Here is a 21,198-nt window from a genome sequence, read left to right on the forward strand (position 1 = left end):
GTGGATAGCCATGGGAAAATAATTGTCACTTCACTGTGTAGGAGTGAATCTTTAAAAACTGCCTGCTAAAAACAGTGAAAAAGGCATACTTCCTTACATGGCAAAAACCAGGATGGAGTCATTACGGAATCTGTAGGAAACAATCATTAAGGACTCACATTCCTTCCAAATTAGCCTGTTTCCTGGATATCTCATATTCATACATCAGCTTGAGAAGACATATTTAGAGAACTCCTGTGCTCTAGGTTCAAGTGGTGAATGAGCATTTTTAACTGCTCGCACTTCCTGCATCTCTCTGGTTTTCCCTAGTAAAGTACTAATCCCTAGGGCTCAAATCTTGTTCACTTTGGATTTGGGTTGAATCTTCTATTAGGAGCCAGATATTGAAAGTCAGACAGAAGATTTTTTTTTTTTTTTTGACTGGTAGGATACAGAAAACAGATTTTTTCAAACAGCCACTTACTGCTTAGAGGTAGAGACCACACTTAGTTGTTGTGGTGATTCTGTTGTTTCTTCTTCTTATTATTATTACATATTTTATTTAAGTTGCTCAAGCTTCATATATTTCCTTTGTACCATTAAAGGAACATAGTAGCACTTTCTCCCCATCCTCCCTCCCACACACACTCCGACCCCTTTCCCCTTCCCTCTCGGATTCCCACTCTTAATTTTTACAATGATCTTTTTTTTTTTTTTTTTAGTACACTTAATGATCGTATAGTTAACACTACACTAAGTAAAAGAGTTCAACAAATAGTATGAAGAGAAAAGACAAAATACTGTTCCTCAATGAAAGAGACAAGGGCTATAAACCATCATTCATTATAAAAACATCTATTTCACTTCAGTACATGATATTTCAGGTACTACAAGCACTCCTAAGTGATCATTTAAAAATAGAAAAGGGGTGGATATTTAGCCCAGCAGTTAACATGGCTGTGTCCCATATTGATTTGCCTGTGTTTGATTCCTAGCTCCAATTCCCGACTCCAGCTTCCTGCTAATGCAGACTCTGGGAGGCAGCAGTGTGGTTCAAGTAATCTGGTTCATGCCCCCTTGTGGGAGACCTGCATTGCATTTCCAGATTCTGGCTCTGAGTCTGGTCTAATTCAGGTTGTTGAGGACATTCTGGGAGTGATCCACCCAAGGGAAGCTCGTTCTTGCTCTCCCCTCCCCCATCTCTCAATGAAATGAAAAAGAGTTATAAAATGAAAATAACATTGCACATACACTTCAACCTCTGTAGTCTTCAATATTAAAAGAACAGCTTATGGTGCAGTTTATAAATTAATTTACTTCCACTAACACACCATAAAGATACATCTAGATTCCAAGGAATGAAAAGAAAATATAGTTACTAATATTTTTTATGAAAATTTTCTTGTTTGTCCATTTAATGCTGCTTCACTGTCCCATCTCAACCCCCTTTTTAAGTCTCCTTTTCCCTTTATTAGCTCCAAGTTAGCTCTCCTACCTTCTTTTTCATACTCTGAAGCCCTTTCTTTCCTAAAGTGGGTGACAACCTAAAATTTTCATCTCAGGGTGGCTGAGTGGATGAGATAAGGAGCTGACTTGTGTATAGATTAGATCTGCATAAAGCCATCACAGCAGAATGTTCCAGGCATGTCAGAAGCACCAGGCCATTGGCAATTATGTGCCTGGATGATGCATAGTGGAAAATTCTGTGCTACTGGGAAGGGGAACACCAGTCTTCAGTGCGAAGAAGGTCATCACTCAGTCAGGGGCAGAGAAAACATAAGGGGGGACTCCCAGAAGTTCTTGGAAAATTGGAATGAAAAGATAAGTTTATTTGGTACAAAAAATGTTTGAAATCCATGCACAGTTTTTTCTATATGTGCATTACCATGAAGTTTTTTGTTGTTGTTGTTGTGTTTTGTGTGTGTGTGTGTGTTTTTTTTTTTTTTTTTGGACAGGTAGAGTTATAGACAGAGAGACAGAGAGAAAGGTCTTCCTTCCGTTGGTTCACTCCCCAGATGGGCGCTAAGGCCGGAGATACGTTGATCCAAAGCCAGGAGCCAGGAGTCTCCTCCTGGTCTCCCATGTGGGTGCAGGGACCCAAGGACTTGGGCCATCCTCCACTGCTATCCCAGGCCACAGCAGAGAGCTAGACTGGAAGAGGAGCAACCAGGACTAGAACCCAGCGCTCATAGGGATGCTGGCGCTGCAGGCAGAGGATTAACCAAGTGAGCCACAGCACCGGCCCCTCCATGAAGTTTTTGAACATTCCTAATATGCATGGACTTAGAACTTTTTGTGAGAAGGTAAACATCAGAGTTCAAAAGCAATGTAGCTTTCCCCTCGGAAAGTGAGACTGGCAGGAGCAAACCTGTGGCTGAAACAAGTCCTAAGAGTAGAAGGGTAGCGGGGTGACCTGGTTGATGAGGAAAGTCCACACTTTGATTTAAAACATTAACTGATGGAGCAGGCATTTAGCTTCACTGTTAAGATGCCCGCATCGCACACTGGGGTACCTGGGTTTGATTCCTGGCTCCACTACCAGTTTCAGCTTCTTGCTAATGTGAACACTGAGATGCAGAGATGATGACTCAGCAGTTGTGTCTCTGCCACCCATGTGGGAGACCTGCATTAGGTTTTCAGATCTCAGCTTCATCCTGGCCCATCCCCCACTGTTGCAGACTTTTAGGGCATGAAAAACCATCAATTAATAAAATAATGTTTGGGCTCTTTAACTGCAAACAATACTGGAGAGGGGACAACCTGATAGTATCTGCCCAAAAGTAGATCACAAGTTTTAAGAAAACAGTAGCAATATGTCCATCTGAAAACAAGAGTATTGTGTATAATTTCTCAAAGTCTCTAAAAATCTATATATTTATATACAGATTTTTCCCTCCTAACTTAAATGAATCTTGATGTGAATGGAAGGGGAGAGGGAGTGGGAAAGGGGAGGGTTGCGGGTGGGAGGGACATTATGGGGGTGAAGCCATTGTAGTCCATAAGCTGTACTTTGGAAATTTATATTCATTAAATAAAAGTTAAAAAAAATAAATAAATGGAGAAAACTCTAGATTATTGTGTAGGGGGCCATGTGAGGAGACGGTAGAAAATTATATTAGTAGTTAGAGTTTTGTTGACAGGTATTTACTTTGCATGCATCAAATTATTTTGAAACAATTCATTTTCCAGTTCTTCTTGGAACCAGAGAAATGTTTAACAGAGAAGGAATTTTTGGTTTGGTGTTTTTGATAATTGGAAACAGTTTGGGGACTGTTGGACCTAGGTTATGTCATCAACATTTGTTACTAGGACAAAAATTTCCTTGGTTAACCCTCCCCACACCTTCTGCTCTCATTGTTCTCAGGCCCACAAATTTATAAAATCACAGGAGTTCTAATGGAACAGAAAGAAAGAGCAAATGGATGAACCACTGAGTTATCTGACTTGGCAGAAGGCAGACCCAGCACTGTCTGCTGCGTTCAGCCTGCCAGCATCCCAGATGGACATTTAGGGTGGAGCTGCGAGGAGAAGTAGGGGAAGACAAGAGCAGTTTCCAGTCTTGGGCATCTTAATTTCACTTAGGAGACTTCTTTATATTTTGAAAAATCGAAGTTCTAAATCTCAGGCAAGTCAAAGACCGGAAACACTTCCTTATAAAATTATTTGGATCATTTACAATTTCACATAATCCTGATGTCTTTTGTTCTCTCAATTAGTGTAGATTTGATAACTGAATTAAACTATATAATTAACTTTATATCTACCTAGATTTCCCCTTTATTGGCTAAACCTCAAAGAGAAATGTGCATGTCAAACTTGCATTTTATTTTAGTATTTTCATGTTGCTTGAAAAAATTCTACTTAGATTCATAAATAAAGAAGACTTGTCAGAAGCTATGCTTTTCAATTTTTTAAAAACAATTTTTTTCTGGGTTCCTTCCATAAATTGTTTATTGTTCAGTATTGCTGTGACTTTTCAATGCAGTTACTTATTTTTGATGCCTTCAAATTGCCTTAAATATTTCTTTTACCCAGCACCAAGTACATAAAAGGTTTCTTTTTATCTCAAAAATGCAAGAGTTATCTTTGGTATCCTCAATGGGCCATTAATAATGATGGGGTCATGGTTGGGAAGGGAAGTTAGCAGATCCCTTTAACTTTTAAGTCTGCATATTATAATACAGATAACTCATCATAGTGATGAACTTCCTCTCTTCCCTTCGATTAATAGGGCCATGACTTACTGATCATTCTTCTTCTCTTCCATACATTACTTATATCTACCCCAGTGACTCAGATATCTTAGCCAAGAACTTCCAAAGGTGCCATTTCTTAAGGTCAGCTACACTTCCCAGAACTATGAATGGGAGTCAAGATGGGTCACAGGTGCTTCCGATATGCACTGACTCAAGAGATTTGTGAAGTCCAGGGTTAAGTTAGTAGCATTTGTGAGGTCTGTTCTTCAGCACTTATAGGACCTGTTTGATCCTAAGTTTGATGAATCTAGAGAGGGTGACACCTTTGTTTCCTTCCCATGTCAGTCTTAGCCTGTTCTGCCCAAGTCCCCCAAATAACCTGTCAGATCCCACATTCTGGGTTAGTGGGATTGAAGGCCTGTTTTTCTTGGCTTACTTTTCCATGCTGCATATGTCTCAGAGATGTAGATACTTCTGGTGACCCATTAAAGAGACACCTGGGTTCTTGCTATCGAATATTTACTATTGATGTAGGCATTGTGGCATAGTGAGTTAAACTGCTGCTTGGGATACCCACATCCCACATCAGGGAGCTGGTTTGAGTCCCAGCCACTCTGCTTCTAGTCCAGTTTCCTTCTAATGTGCTTGAGAAGGCATTTGATGATGGCCCAAGTATTTGGGTCTCTACCACCCATGTGGGAGACTGAATGGAGTTCTGGGCTCTTAGCTTCAGCCTGGCTGTCTCAGGCATTTGGGGAGTACGTGAACAGATGGAATATCGAAGATTTTCTCTCTCTCTCTCTTTTTCTATCTTTTAATCTCTGTCACTTCTGCCCTTCAAATAAATGAGCCTTAAAAAAAGAATATGTACTATCATGAGGTATATTGAAAACATTCCTTTTATAAAAGTCTCCTCCTAAGAAATAACATGAAAACCTAGAGGGAAATATGTGGCTAAAATATCAGTGTGCTAATCTCCATTCCATTTCACAAAGCCATATAAATGTTCTTCAAGTCGCAATTCGACACAGCAGAATAGTGCCCTGATGAGTAAATGCTACTGTGTGCGGCTCAGTGAGGCAGTTACTTTAGACATTTGCCTGGGCAGTCTGTGATGGACTGTGAACATCCAGCACAAAACTGTTCCACGAACAGTAGATGACTCTGATTCCTTACAGTCGAAGAAATGGGCTTTTCCTCAGCGTTGTGAGCCACTGTGCTTGGCAAAGCATTTTGACAAAGTAACTGCCCCACTCAACACTGCATGAGATGCTACTTTAAGTCTCAGGACAGGTGCGTGGACCCTGTCCTGCAGCTGGTGTGATGCTTCTCACGAATGAAAATCAGAATAATAGACTCCCATGAACATGTCTGCGTGTGTCAGCATCAGGGCAGTAAAACTTCGGAAGCAGATGCCAAACTGTGTTTTAGGTCTTTTGCTGCTTGTTGTCTGCAGTGGTGGGCAGGAAGCGGCACTCCCTAAGAAGAGGAAGGCACCAGATGTAATTAGCAGAGCTGAAGTCATCCTCCTCTAAGTCAGTCACAGATAGACTGAATCCTGTGCTCTCTGGCAGAAGGGTATAAAGCTGTTCAGTATCTTGTAGGCACTAAAATAATAAAGACAGAGAAAGTAGTTTTAAAAAATCACGTTGGCTTTATAAAATACCCAACATGATGATTGTAACCAGAAGAGATTACAAACCATGATAATATAATTACCTAAAAACAGTGACCACTAGAATCTCCTGAATTTGTGGAAATGAGAATTATCAGCCCTGGTTCACTCTAGTATTCTGAAGCCTGGAGGCCTGGGCTCCAACTCCCTAATTTGCAGAATAGCATCTGAAATGCTAGTATCAGTCTTTCCTCTACAGACATTTTAAAAATTCTCTAAAAACCTAATTTTGCTCACTTACGTAAAGTCAACCTGTGGCAATTTGTACTATTTTAAGGGAGCAATATCACAGATAATAGAAAACAGTAAATTTTTAAAAAATGACATATTTTAGTCTTTGGAAGATGTTTTAGGTATTTGCATAAATAGCCATATGTCTCAAACTGGAAATTGCCAACATTTCAAACAAAATAGTGCTTCCCTGCTGAAAAGATGAGGTGGTGTATGGCAGTAGTTACAAAATAGACTAATTTTGGACAGACTTGTGTTCAAGTAGTAAGGCTAAATCACACTGGCTGTGTGATCTTGGACAACTTACTAAACTCTGTGACTCAGCTTCCTCAGTCACCAAATGGTAATGATACCTGTTCCTATTTCAGGGAGTTTTTATCAGGAATGGATGAGATAATGTTGATACAGTACATTTCGTACACAGTGAGTTCTATTCTGTATGGCACAGATAAAGATTCTCTTTCCTTCATATGCTGTTATGTACTACTATGGCTCTGAATATGTGGGTTAGAGAAAATAGTAGACCTTGTATAGCAAAATTACATAGAGTAGTTAACAAGGTCAATAATAGCCCCTAAGAAAGATCTCATCGACACCAAGGGCTAGGATACCTCTTGGAGAACCTCTAGCTGATACTTGGGCTGAGACTCCCATGGGCCACACATCTGCATGTTGCCCTCTAATGACTGGGAACTGGCTGCTCTTCAGGGATCCCACTCTACTGCAGGACAGTTCATTAGGAATCTCATCATTTTGCTGCAATAAAGTATATTTTCCTATAGTTTTCATCCATGTACCCTGGTTCATGCCTTCATGGCAATCAATAAATTTATTTTCGATTTCACATGAAGATACTCCAGGTAGTTGAATATGACTATGATAGTTCCTCTCTCTCTCTCTCTTTTTTTTTTTTTTCGTGTCAGATCTGCCAGTTTGAAGTCAGCCATTTCTCATCAGAAAGGCAATGTACTTTCCAGGCCAGTGTCTCCTTTCCATAGAGAAAAGTCAAGTAAAACGTGAGGAATCGAACAGAACAGGACACCTCAGGTGCACCCTGGCCAAGACAAAGCAAAGCAGGATCGACTCGTGTCTGAAAAGAATGGAAAGAGTGGGTCTCAAAAGGATTGAGTTTGCGTTGTGGCTCTCTCTTTCTTCAGCTGGAAGGTCCTGGGCCTTGCCACTCAGCCTCTGCACGGTTTGTCTCCTTCACTGGAAGGAGTTCATGTTAACTTACAGCCCGTCAGTTCTAGCACATCACATCAGCCTTTGTGATCCTGCTTCTTGATCTAATGTATTAGATTTGTAAATGTGATTGACAAACAGTAATATGTGCAGCCATGTCACTAATTAAAGCAAAATGTAATACATGGAAGTCCAGACAGAGGGCTCCCACAGCACATTCAAAACCCAAGTAACCTAACCAGGACATCATTGACTTTTTAGTGAAATGTTTACTGAGCACTGACTATCTTGAACCTTAAATTGGGTTCGGGGGATATAAAGATGAACAAGAGTCCCAGTCCCTGTCCTTCTGGAACATGCAATCTAGTGGCCCAGCTATTAATGGGCTTTTCAGGTGCCTAAAAAATTCACAACCATTATGCCAGTTCTTGTTGGTACAAATGTATAATCATGGAAATCTCATGTTCATCCACTTTGGGCCCCAGAGGAGACAAATTAATCTTATTTTTATTTGAAAACTTGCTCTTGTTTTTATTTGAAAGGGAGAGAGAGGGAGAGGGAGAGGGAGAGGGAGAAGGAGGGGGAGGGAGAGGGGGAGGGCAGGGGGAGAGGGAGGGGAAGAGGGAGAGTGGGATAGAGCTCCCATCTGCTGGTTCATTCCCCAAATGCCCACAATAGCCAGTGCTGGGCCAGGATGAAGCCAGGAGCCCAGAATTTCATTTGAGCCTCCAACATGATTGATGTGGACCCATCCACTTGATTCATCACCTGCTGCCTCCCAGATGTACATTAGCAGGAAGCTTGAATGAGGAACAGAGCTGAGACTTGAACTCAGGTACTCCAATATGGGATATGGGCATCCCAAGCAGTATCCAGATGCCCACCGGAAAAACCCAATCTTAATGAAGTCATGTTCATTTAATCATTTTGTTCTTAAATTTTGTCTAATCTTCATTAGAAATCATCTACAATATGGCTAATTAAACATGGGGATTATTTATATAATGGTTTGGAGAGTGGATGGTCTGCCTTTAAATTAAAAAATGTGTGCTTTCATAAGTAATGCAGAGAAGTTCAACTTTACTATATGGCAGGAATTCTCAGCCAGAGATAATTTTGCTCTCGAGGGGACATTTGGCAATGTTTGAAGACATTTTTGTTTGTCTCAAGTAGGAAGATATTATTGCCATCTAGTGAGTAGAATCCAGGGATGTTGTTATGTGTCCTAAATGCACAGGGTACTTCCCCTTCCAAATAAAGAATTATCTGGGCAAAATGTCAGCAGTGAGGATGAGTTTGAGAAATCCTGCTCCAGAATTGACTGTGGGGTTAAGACTGAGAATGAGAGAGCCAGAGAGTCTTGGGTATGCTACCTGCCCGCAGTGACCAGTTTCCCTTTTCCTCAGTTTCGACATCTGCAAGATGATGATGGCAATAGTACTAACTTCACAGAGAGGCTTAATGAGGTAATGCGTGTGAAGCACGCAACACAGTATCTGGCAGAGAAGTAAGGATTAAATAAATGGTGGTTATTTTTATTGCTCTCTCTGCTTTCTTTCTGAATGCTACACATTTTAATTGACATAAGTGAAATATATAGATGTATCTGAAGAAATGTATAGCATTTCTATATCACGAAGAAATATGTTGTTTTCCTGTGTTTAAAGAAACAACCCTAAGCAATTTGATCTCCAAATGTTAGCCAGCCCCATGAATCAGATAATATCCTCTGTGCTGAGCTGCCTAAAGTATTCCACTGAGATGCTCAACTGCCAAATGGATTAATTTTTTAATGACTACTCAAGGATTTTATTTCCAAATATGAGTATACCTCACATTTCTACACTAAAATAAATATTCCAAGTATTACAGAGGTGGCAGTGTAGGCTAAGGGCAAAGGTGGATACAACTATAACACTTCAAAACTATAATGTCAGTGAAGACGTTCTTTGATTGTTAGATGCTATTGGCTTAAATACAATTTCCTATTAGCGAGAGCACAAAATGCTATTTCGTTTTTATTTATAAGACAGATATTCTTGGGAATTCTTGCCAATTTGTGAAAAGCGTAGGCATAGTTTTAAATTCTTACACAATATCCCAAAAAAGCCTACAAGACATATGCTCTCAACTGTGGTACTTGCTTTGAATGATGTAAGGACAATGCCTTGCACATTCACATTCCAGATGAGGCCTCTGATGCAGGCAATCAAGGGATTTGCAGAAGACAGAAATTGGAAAGTGAATTGTTTCTTTTATTGGAAAATGAAGGTGGGATGCAATGAACTGTGACTGTTTGTGTCCTCCCCCAGTTCATGTATGGAAATCCTGGTCTCCACTGTGATGCTATCAGGAGGGGCCTTAGGGAGGTAATAGTGTCATGAAGGTGGAGCCCTCAGGAATGGGATCAGTGCCCTTGTAAAAGAGACCCCAAAGAGCACCCTTGCCCTGTTTCAGTCATTGCATTAGTCATAGGATGAGCAGATGACAATCTACAGCTGGGAAGAGGAGCTTCGCCAGGACCCAGCCATGCTGGCATTCTGACCTTGGACTTCCATTCCCCAGGACTGTGAACATACTTTTCTGTTGTTTATTAGTCACCCTGTCCGTGGTATTTAGTTACAACAGCCTGAACAGATCAACACATAAGGGAACATAGAGGCCTGTGTGTGGTGTGGGCACAGAGATGACCGTATCATCCAGGTGGTTTCTCCGTTTTTCTCTTGACCTTAATCAGTGGTGAGCAGGTGATACTGCCAACTCTTCATGTATGTTCAAAACATATGCATGCATGAGGCTGGCACTGTGGCATAGTGGGTAAAGCCCCTGCCTGCAATGCCAGCACCCCATAAAGGCACCGGTTCGAGTCTTGGCTACTCCACTTCCAATCCAGTTCTCTGCTATGCCTAGGAAAGCAGTAGAAGTGATGGCCTAAGTGTCAATGGTTAAATCAGCAGCAAGAGTCACTATGCACCTGCTCCCCATGTAGGACCTCTGTCCTTAATGTGTTTACTATAATTATGAGAATTAACAGTAAAACTAGTCTTCAAACAGTACTTTATACTTTGTGTGTTTGTGTGAGTGCAAACTGTTGAAATCTTTACTTAATATAGAGTTGGTCTTCCACATAAAAAGATAATTCAAAATGAATCTTAATGAAGAATGGGATGGGAGAGGGAGTGGGAGGTGGGACGGGAGTAGGGATGGGAGAATGGGTATGGGGGGAAGAACCACTATAATCCAATAGCTGTACCTATGAAATTTATATTTATTAAATAAAAGCTTTCTAAAGAAAAAAAAATAAGATGGCCCAAGTTCTTGGGCTCCTGCACCCTTGTAGGGGACCTGGAAGGAGTTCCTGGCTCCTGACTTTGGATTGGCCCAGCTTCGGCCATTGAGGCCTTTTGGGGAGTGAACTAGTGGATGGAAGACTTTCTCTCTCTCTCTCTCTCACTCTCTGCCTTTTTCTGCCTCTGCCTCTCTAAAACTCTGACTTTCAAGTAAATAAATAAATCTTAAAAAAACATGCATGGAAGAAATCTTAAAGTGCAGATATTGAGTGCTTGTGCCCATCTTTTTTGATATTCTTATCAGAGTATCAGAGGGTTTAATAATCTTTCAAATTAAAAGCATATTTGTGATCTTTAAAAACCTAGACAAAAGTACTTATTGAAATTCCTTAGTCATTTTCTAATTAAATTGCTAAATGAAATTATGTCTGTTGGTTTAAAAGCAAATTGTGGTAAGTCCGATTATTTGTTAAAAGGATAATTTAACTCCTTATTAGGTTGTGACAATGCGTTCAAAGACACTGGCTTTATCAAATGAAAGTGATAATGAATATGATATATAATACACTACTCCTTCAGGAAAATATTTTGTATTGCTAGCTTTAACCACGTTATTTTTATAAATTTGCAGGCTCAGTTATACATAAAATGTCTATTCAACAATTTACATCATCTTGTATTTAATAAGCTGTATTTTAGATTATCTAGTGGAAAGTAGAAATAAAAATTTAGTTATATCCAAAGATAGCAACCAGAGATACAAAAGCCATTGTGCACATCTTTCCAGATTATTTTGACTACTACAACCTGAACTCTAAAACTTGTAAACAACTCTGTCTGGGAACAGGGGGTAATTGATTCTTAATACTAACACTATTCAAGTTTTCTCTTGCCTAACACCTCCCAGTTATGCCAGCATACTACACTACGAAACAGTAATAAGCTCTGGGAAAACACTACAACTATCTTGTTCATTCAACTAAAGCCAGACCTTTAAAAAAAAAAAGGCTTATGATTTACCTATAGATATTTTAGTTCCTAATGAGTATCTGTTTTTGATTTTTGGTGGAAGGTTAACCTAAGTTATTTTAGTTATGTATGAGGTATGGCAGAAGCTAAGTCTAAGTATGTTGGCCACAAAGAATTTCTGTGTGAGATAGTAAGGAGTAGCTTGCTATCTTCCTCCAGATGTTGAACACAAGAGTTGCAGCTGCACGACTGGGCTTGACCACTGGGCCAAACAGATGCAGCCACTGCCATGGAGTGAAATTATCATTTTATTAATTCCCTTTTAATTAGTTGACACAGCAGAGAACATACAGTCATTTAGTCATAATTGGTCTGATTAAGACTCAATGCTTAAAGGAAGGAATTCATTTGTGTGACAACTTGCAAATAATAACCACTGGGTTACAATGCCTCTTTTATTATGAAGGGACACTGTACTGCTTTTAAATGTATTTTTTACACTGACACATTACTGTGCATATTTATGGGGAGCCATGTGATATTCTGATATTTGTATAGATTGTGTATGTGCATTTTAAACAACTTGTTTATCTATAAACACATTCTATAGTTAGGTAAAATTGAAAAAAAAAAAAAAGAAAATAGAAAATCTTTCACCTAAAGTTTCCCTGCTTTTTTTTTACCTCCTTCCATGTCCACACAAGAATATTATCAACAGTTTTTAATATTAGTCACAGGCACACCTGTGAAGTCTAAAGAAATAATTTAAAGTAACAAAGACCATTCAAGTATTTGACAAACTTTCAAGTTCCATTGATTCAATTTTATTTTCCTTATCAAAAAATATATCAAAAGTATATCTACCTAAAAAGTTTTTGCACAGAAAAGGAAACAATCAACAAAATGAAAAGGCAACCTACAGGAAAAATATGTGCAAACCATATGAGATAAAGGAGTAATATCCAACATTTATGAGAATTCATACCACTCAATTATAAGAAAATGCATAACCTGATTTTAAGAGATGGGCAGAGAACTTAAATAGGTATTGTCCAAAGATCACATAAAAATGGCCAAAAAGTACATGAGCAGGTGCCCATCTCAATGATCATCAGGGAAATACCAGTCAAAACCACTATGAGACACCACCTCACACTTGCTAGAATGACTTCTACCGAAAAGATAGGTTACAAAGTGTTGGTTAAGGCATTGAGGAAAGAGAACCCCTGTAAAATGTTGGTGGGGATGTAGTTTAGAGCACCTCTTACAGAAAACAGCATGGAATTTCATAAATAAATTTAAAATTGAACTATCCTATGACCTAGCAATGTCTGGTATGTGCACAGAGGAAATGAAATTACCATCTCAGAGATATCTGCACTCCAATGTTAATGGCCAAAATACAGAAGCAACCTAGGTGCCCACCAGTGGATGAATGGATAAACTGTGGTTTATACTCACATGGACAATGCAGTAGAATTTAGCCTTTAAAAAAAATCCCCTTTTTGTCACTTGCTACAACATGTATGGACCTAAAAGGTATTATGCTAAGTAAAATAGTCCAGACACAGAAAGAAAAATATTTGCAGGTTTTACTCGTGTGTGGAATCTACAAAAAGGGTAAAAATATAAAGATTACAGTATGTAGTGATTATCAAGGTCACAGTGAGTGGGAGGAAATGGGGAAGATGCAGATAAAAAGATACAGAGTAACAAGATGAACAAGTGGAACATTCTAATATATGACTTGATGAGTATAGTTAATTTTAATGTATTATATGCAGGAGTTTTGCTAAACAAGTCTGTAGATGCTGTTGCACAGTGGGGAAAATGGGTACCTATGTGACTATGTGAGATGACAACTGTTACTTTGCTCCACTATAGAAACCATTTTACTATATATACACATCTTACAACAGCAAATTGTATACCATAAACAATGAAATTTATTTTAAAAATGAAAAAAAATTTAAAAAATTTACTCATTTCTTGAGAATCTACTAGAAGTAAGATTCTAGCAAGGAGCTATAGAGCTGTGAAGAAAATCTCTCCCATGCACAATACTTCTTTATTCTTAGGAGGTAATGGCATTAGTCAGAATCCCAACTTTTGATTAGATTGTTAAACATAAATAGCAAAGACATTTCCATTCCAGACAATGCTGGGCATGTTTTGGACATTTGTACTTTTGCCTGTTACTCTATAGTACCAGCCTTTACTGTTTTGTAAGAAGAAATGAGCACTATTGTTAAAATGCTACACATTTTAAGAAGATGTACCAGTTTATAGCTTCCTTTACCCTTTTCTGTGGTTATTCAATGACGTATTCCCATACCAAATGTTCTCTCCTTTATGATCCTTTAAACTTAAAAAAAATTACATATACCTTGAGGTGAATCAGGCCATTTCTATTTTGCTTTTCCCTTGAATAATACTTTGAGTAGAATGTTCTCAGGGTTCTAAAATTAAGTTAATCCATATGTAATTAGGTTCATTCTTGACTAGACAGTCTTGGTTAGCAGGAGATTGGCAGATTATTCCGAAAAACTATTTAGCAAACCATGAATAGCAATTAAAGGAGAAAAGACTAAATTTCTCTTTAAAATGGGTTGTTGTCACAAATTAATGTGGTGATATGATTTTCTGTTTTTAATTGCTATAGACAATGCATTTTGTAAATTAGAATTTTCTGAGGGTGAGATAGTTCCACAATTTTGTACCACTTTTTTATGCTCTAATACTTCAGTTTGTGTTCTGTCTTTGTAATCCCTTTTGATTTTTGATAGATAAAGCAATCTAAAGATTCATAAACACAGTGTTGTACCTCTTAAATCATGAGACAAGATGAGTATCTTGGAGAGCGTAAGTCCTCTCTATGAGATGGTATGACTTTATGTTAATTTATTATGCTTTCTTTATAATAGTGCTTTTATTCCCAGAATGATTATACTTAACATTGACACTTAAAGACATTCCTTTTTAAAATTCAAATAATGAGAACTGTGCTCCATATTCCAGGTCAATATCAGGATTCAGGAAGAACTTGAACCTGATGAATACATGGTTCTTCATTTCCCCTCTGCAGACGTCCTGAGCTTAATGCTGTCTATAGTCCCTTACTCATGACTTCATTTAAAAAAAAAATAGTTATTTATTTATTTGAAAAGCAGAGTTACAGAGAGAGAGAAGGAGAGATATACACAGAGACAGATAGACCCAGGCTGGGTCAAGCTGAAGCCAGGAGCCAGGAGCCAGGAACTTCTTCCAGGTCTCCCACATGGGTACAGGGGCCCAAGCACTTGGGCCATCCTTTACTGCTTCCCCAGGTGCATCAGCAGGGAGCTGGTTTAGAAATGGAGCAGCCAGGACTTGAACTGGCACCCATATGGGATGCTGGCACTGCAGGCTGTGGCTTTAACCCACTGCACCACAGTCTGGCCCCTTCATGTCTTCATTTTTGGCAGTCAGAAGGAATTGATGACAATGCCATCTTTAAGGAAATAACAGTAAGTCACAGTCCGCTGCCTGTGTTAACTGTAGATGCTCCCTGGCTTAAAATCACCTTTATCACTTAAAATATGTTTGCTTTTGTCTCTAAATTGGTATGAGCATACAGAGGAGACTATTCAATTAAATGTGAAAGATTAATCATTGTAGGCAATTTGTTTCACCATAGAAAATAATTAAATGTCAAAATGGAATATTTACTTCTTAAATCTTATGTATATGTGAAGAAAGTGTTGGAGAAGCATAAAAATCTGGTGGTATTGCATGCATTTGATTGAACTGACACTGAGGCTTACAGCTAACTAATATCAATGAATAGTGAAGTACCTAATCTGACTGTAGTTTTACAGGCTGTTTTTAGAAGATGGGAAATTTTGTCCATATCCAGAGTAGAATGTGGAGGGGGTAAAAATGGAAACAGCATGTCCCCACTCACCAGTGATCCAGGGAGGTGCTCTTGTTTTCTTAATGGAAAACTAACCAGGATTTCCCTAAGTACTGTCAAAGTAAAACAAGTGAATATAAAAGTGACAAATGTTACTTTTCTATGTCTCCCTTGCTCTTATTTTCTGTACTCTGCACTACTGATTGCAGCACCACCAGATCAGAATGAACAATTAACTCTCTAATTATTCCAGGCACACCAGCTCACAATGAAATCTTTATTCCGTGTTTACAGCAATCTTTGGCAGAGACTGTCTTGCTGTTTCTAAACTAAGAAGAACTGCCCTTTGGCTCCTCTCGGCATCAGCTGCCTGGGTTGCAGCCCTGGATGCTAATAATCAGACTTCTTTTTCTTCCAAAGTGGACATTTTTTTTAGGGTGAAAAGGCCTATTCTCATCAGCCCCCCATATATTCTGACTGATTTATGTTCTAGCCCTGCAGCTCTTCCTTCCGTATCTCTTTACATTTTTCCTCTGTCCATAGAACGCCACCAGGCAAAACCCCATTTTAAGTCCAAATTGTAAAAAATGCTTAACCAAACAGTGCTCACTACTATGAGGGAAAGAAAAAAAATACAGCTCCTGGTTTATGGGTAGAGGGAAGTCAAGGAAATCCCTCCTGCTCTTCTAAACTGCTAATTTTCTAGCTCAAAAGGCATTCAATAACTTCTCCACCAGGGAAAACATCCACTTTTCAGTGGTTCTCTTGATTACTTCCAACTATTTACTTAAATCCCCCAACAGCTGCAGGTCTTTGAGAAGCTTCAGAACTCAGGGAATATTTACAGATATACAAGGGTCTGAGATGGCAAGGGAAAACTTGCACCATGGCGGAGGGACAGAGCAGTCAACTCTACCCAAAGGGAAGAAGGAGGCAATACCTTTCCCAATGGTGGAGTGAAGAACACCTTGGTTAGCTCTCTTTGGACCATCTGATGGGGTCCCCGTCCAATGTGAGAGCTGAGGACAACCAGTGCTGAGTCTATTACCGTAACGAAGCTTGCTCAGCTGCCATCATCTTTCTCTCCTTTCCAGTCTCCAACCCCTAAGTGACGCATCCCCTAACACCCTTCCATCTCTCTCTCAGCTTCTAGCACTCACCACAGTCAGATCGCCCTTCGGGTGAGAACTGGGTCATAAAATTTGACAGAGGAGAAAGGTAGAAGGGGGCGTTTCAGTAGTGTAAACACTGATTAAATTCCCAGGCAACTCTCCCCAAACCAAAGATAATTCTTCTATTGAGTATGCACAAGAATGTCAAGAATGCTAAGTCATTTTTATGTTTGTACTTTCCTTTTTCCATTTTAATTTTACACTGCCACATGGCACACATGCTAAAAATGTATCTCCGTAACCTGCAGTGTAGCAAACTTTTCACAAAACATTAAAATCGTGAATTTTATAGACTGTCCTTTCCCAGGATGCTCAAAGCTTTTTTTTTTTTTTTTTGATACAAAATTGGATCATAGCAAGACAAGTGTCCTGTTAGCAACAGACAGGGCTACACGTGCATTGGCAAATACAGAGAATCAGAAGCACTGAGAAGAAAGGTCACACCAAAGTCGCTAAGCAGACTCTAAGAGCTCACTTCCAATTTATAACGCCCCACACTTGCTCTTCATTTCTCTCTCTTTTCTCCGGCTGGAAGGGATGTGGCCAGCACAGAGGTTTGACCTCATCTCCTGCACTCAAGCTCAACTCCGCCTCTCTGTCCTCCCATACCTTGCCCTGCTTTCTGCTTCCTCAGCTGGCCAAACCTGCACCCTGGAGCTCTGACCAGAGCCAAGCCAAGAGGAGGCAACCGCAGGTGCCCTTGCGGCTTCCGCCAGCGTTGGGAACCAAAGCCTGCTCCTGCCAGGGAGGACGCCCAGTGCCCAGTGGGACCTCAAAGGTCATTCTAAGTAAGAGGAGACTTTTCCGGGCCCTATAAAACTCGAAAGGGAAAAGCTGTGTCGGGGATGGGGTTCCAGATGGCCGTGACCTGCAGTCCGTGAGCCAGAGGAGGCCGAGGTAGGCTGGAGGATAGAAACACAACTTCCACCTCTCAGTGGGGCGCAGGCATGCCTCGGTGGCGACTTTGCCCTGACCCCGTCGCCGCTCTGAGCCGGTAACTTCCTTTGGGGGAAGATGAGAGGTGGCCAGGGGGCATTTTATTTGCAAGGAGGGGATTGCCGACTCATTTTCCAAGCGATTTATGACAACCACAAAACAAAATTCTTCCTGTCGTTTGTGTCAATACCAGCAGCATTCACAATGGTAATGACAACGCCACGGTAAACTCTGCATCGCCCAGCCAACCGACTGCCCAATTCCCTGGTGCCAGTCCTCTTACTCCTTGCTTGGTCTCGGCAGAGGGGGACAAAAGAGGCTCTGGAGCTTCCTCTGGGCTGCCCTCCAGGTTCCAGTCCCCACCAGGCCCGAGGCGGACAGCCAGGCAAGGCTCCGGCGTCAGCCCAAGTCCAGCACAGTCTCCTATTGCAAAGGGCAAGCTGGGACTCCCCGGTAGCGTCTCCCTTACAAACCTTAAACTTTCACCCGATCTAACCCCCTCGCCCCCGGCTCTTCCCCCACGGCAACCGCGACCAGCAAATCTCGAACAACCCGCGCGCAGTTCAGAGCCTTCCCTGGAGGGTCAGAGCCCGGAGACAGGAAATCCGGGGAGTTGGCGATGTCCGGCAGGTGGCAGGGACACGAGTCCCCACCACAGCCTCCTCCCACAGCCGAGCTCCTGCAGGGGCGAGGCTCGAGATGCGGACCCGATTCGGCCCGGTAGAGTCTGCACTTCCCCCCAGCCTGCATCTCTGGGCCCCTTCCCGGCGCGCGTCCCTGCGGGAGTGATGCGGCCACCCTCTCCCGTCGGCAGTCGGAGGGGGGCGCCGCTGCCTGCGGGGCCAGCGAGGGCGAAGCCGGGGCCAAGCGCTCCCGCCAGCCGCGCTTCTCGGTCCCGGGTCACCATCCTCAGCACGCAGCATCCTCCACCTGAGCATGTTCCGCTGCGCCCAGGGTCTCTGTTCCCAGAGAACAGCTTCCCCCCTCTCCCCCCCCCCCGCAGCCCCTCCGCGTCCCCTTCCCCCCAAAGTCCGAGGAAGTAGAACTCAGACCGGCCGGTGGGCTCTCCGAGGCTGAGAGGAGTCGAAGGGAAAGCGTGGCGCGGCACCGGACCGCGCGCAGCGCTCGGGGCGGCTGCGCTCCGGGGCCGCTTTCCCCGGGGCGCAGGCTCCGGTCCTGAACCCCGGCGCCGCGAGCCGGGGGAAAGACGCGCGGGGCCCTGCCGGAGCCCTCCGCTTTACCTGGCACAGCCGGTGACTCTCCGGAGACGTTCGATCAGGCTCCTCCGGGGCTGGCGTCCAGCTCACATCGCTGCCTCCCTCGTCGGGCGGCCGGTGCCCCGCTGGGTCCCTTCGTCCCCGCTCGAGGCTCTGCCCCGCCCCCCACCCCCCGACCCCCCTCTATCGAAAGTGTCACAGCTTTTTCTGCCTTCTTCGGACGTTTGGCAAAGTCTCCGCGCGGTCGCCTGGAGTTGGGGGCAATGCCAGGCGCGCCAAACCCGCCGATGCCCTGCCCGGCGCTGGCGCAGCCCCCAGCGCCCCGCCGCCGGCGAGAAGGGCCGCCCGGTGGCGGTCAGCGGCCCCGGAGCGCGGCGCGCCGAGCGCTTGCCCTCCCTCGCGCCTTGCCCAGCCCGAGTGGCTGCCGCCTGTCTGTGCCGCGAGTCCTCTTTCCCCTGCTCATGAATATTCTGACAGAGGCTAATGCCGTTGAAGTAAATTGAATTGGCCAATTGGTGCCAGGAATGTGCGCTCCTTCCTTCTGAGGAGCTGGCTGGAACCCCACCAGATGAAAGCAATTAACGTCCGTTTGGCACCCGGTGGCGTAGACCATCCAGGGGCAAGACGGGTTAATTCTTTAAGTGCAGTTTAGGTACGGCATTTAAATATTTAAATCCCGCTATTGACGGAGAGGGAGAGAGCTGTAAGGGGGTAGGTAGGTGTGGAGGGGGAAGCAACTGCGTGGAAACTTTGTGGAAGTCCAAGTGACTTATTTTGCATCGATTCCGGGTTCCGGAAGAGGCGATTGATGAGGAGTACAGGAAAATACAAATAGGAGCAGAAGGAAGAAGAGGATCAACAGCGTTTAACCTTGACCTTGAAGGTGCAGAGGACTAATCATTTTCAGAAAGAGGGGTAGTGGGACAGAAATCTCACAGACTTTAAGCATTTCTCCAAGGGCTCAGATTTCTTCTGTTGTGCTCATCACCAGATCAGAGAGTTTTAAGCCTTGGGCTTGGTGGGGATGGGGCAGAGGTGAGTCCAGGGTTGGAAGTTGCAGAGGAGGAAGCTGAGACCCTGCCCCCAGAGGAAGAGTCCCCCAGATCACACAGTTGCGGTGATGAGGCAGTTCAGGTTCTATGGTTCAAGCTCTTGTTTGGGGGATCAAATACATAAGGTCAACAGGAGGGGCCACCTCATTCTTGTCCTGCCACCCACCCTAAATGTCAGTTTATTGAATCCGAGAGCATGGCACTTGGATGTTTGGATGAGCCTTCTTGCTGTACCATAACATGGCAGAAGGTAATACGTGGTGAGACAAGTAATTGTGCTAGCTTGGGGCTCTCTCCCTCTTTATAAAGACACAGTGCTTTCATTATTGAATCCTAATTACCTCCCAACGGCCTCACCTCCAAGTACCATTAACTATGACTTTAGAGATTAAGTGTCCAACACATGAACTTTTGGGGATGCACCCAAACCATAGCAAATGATATGATGATTAATTTTTTGTGTCAACTTGACTGGTCCACGGGTGCCCAGATATTTGGTGGGAACACCATTCTGGGTATGTCTGTGAAAATGTTTTTAAGATGGGATTAACATTTACATCTGTAGACTGAGGGAGGCATAGTGCTTTCCATAATGTGGGAGAGCCTCATCTGAACAGTGAAGATTTGAATAGGACAGAAGGCCGGTTATCCCCCAGATACGAGGTCTCTAACCTGATGCCCTCCAAACTGGAACATAAGCTCTACAAATTTTGGACTTGCCAGTCTCTGTGGTTGCATGAGTTGACAGCTTTTCTATCCGCATGCCTTCTGTTGGTTCTGTTCCTAATACAGATGATCTACCCGGTAAACACTACTATTTGTGAATTTCTCATGGATGTCTAAAAATGCTCATCGTCCAACACATTGTTGGCCACATAGCACACAATAAATATGTGATTTTTTTAATTTAAAAATTTCCAGACCTCCTATTATGAATATGGCAGAAGTGATCTTTCCTGTTTTCTTAAGATGTGGGTGAGATATCATCAGACTTAAATAAAATTTTATCTTTGAAGTTTGGGCTACAAAATTGACTGTTATATTGAGTATTATATACTGGATTAAAGCAAAACTTACAGATATTATGTGAAGGAAGAAATTTTAGTATTACAATCTTAGAGATAAAAGTGGTCGGGTTAAACCTTTGTATTTACTAATTGTTGAGTATCAAGTAAACTCAACGCACATACCTATTCAAATATTTTCTGTTACAATTCACAGCTAAATCATTTTAAAAAGTTGAGAATCTGCCATATTTTATTCTCTGAAAATTTGGTTTAAAGTCCTTAGTTTAAAAAAATAACTATTTTATCCCTGTATTAAATACACTTTTCCCTGTCGTGATTCCTCCCTTACAGTGCTCTATTGGTTCCTCCTTTTTTTTTTAATAATTTTTTTTTTAAGTCA

General features: G+C 42.0%; 1 protein-coding gene across 3 annotated transcripts in view; it reads right to left on the bottom strand.

The window, feature by feature from the left end:
• The window catches only part of CDH20 (cadherin 20), a 241,767-nt gene extending 222,540 nt beyond the window's left edge, over nucleotides 1-19,227 (bottom strand). For 2 of the 3 annotated variants that reach the window (XM_051851165.3, XM_051851166.3), the window contains exon 1: nucleotides 18,764-19,227. The gene's annotated coding sequence lies outside the window, so the exon portion shown is untranslated. The remainder of the gene's footprint in view (nucleotides 1-18,763) is intronic. The other variant, XM_070050090.2, reaches the window with a different exon arrangement.
• Nucleotides 19,228-21,198: the final 1,971 nt, after the last annotated feature.

Source organism: Oryctolagus cuniculus, chromosome 10, assembly GCF_051225735.1.
Source record: "Oryctolagus cuniculus isolate XC-2025 breed Fujian yellow rabbit chromosome 10, ASM5122573v1, whole genome shotgun sequence".
Lineage (NCBI taxonomy): Eukaryota > Metazoa > Chordata > Mammalia > Lagomorpha > Leporidae > Oryctolagus > Oryctolagus cuniculus.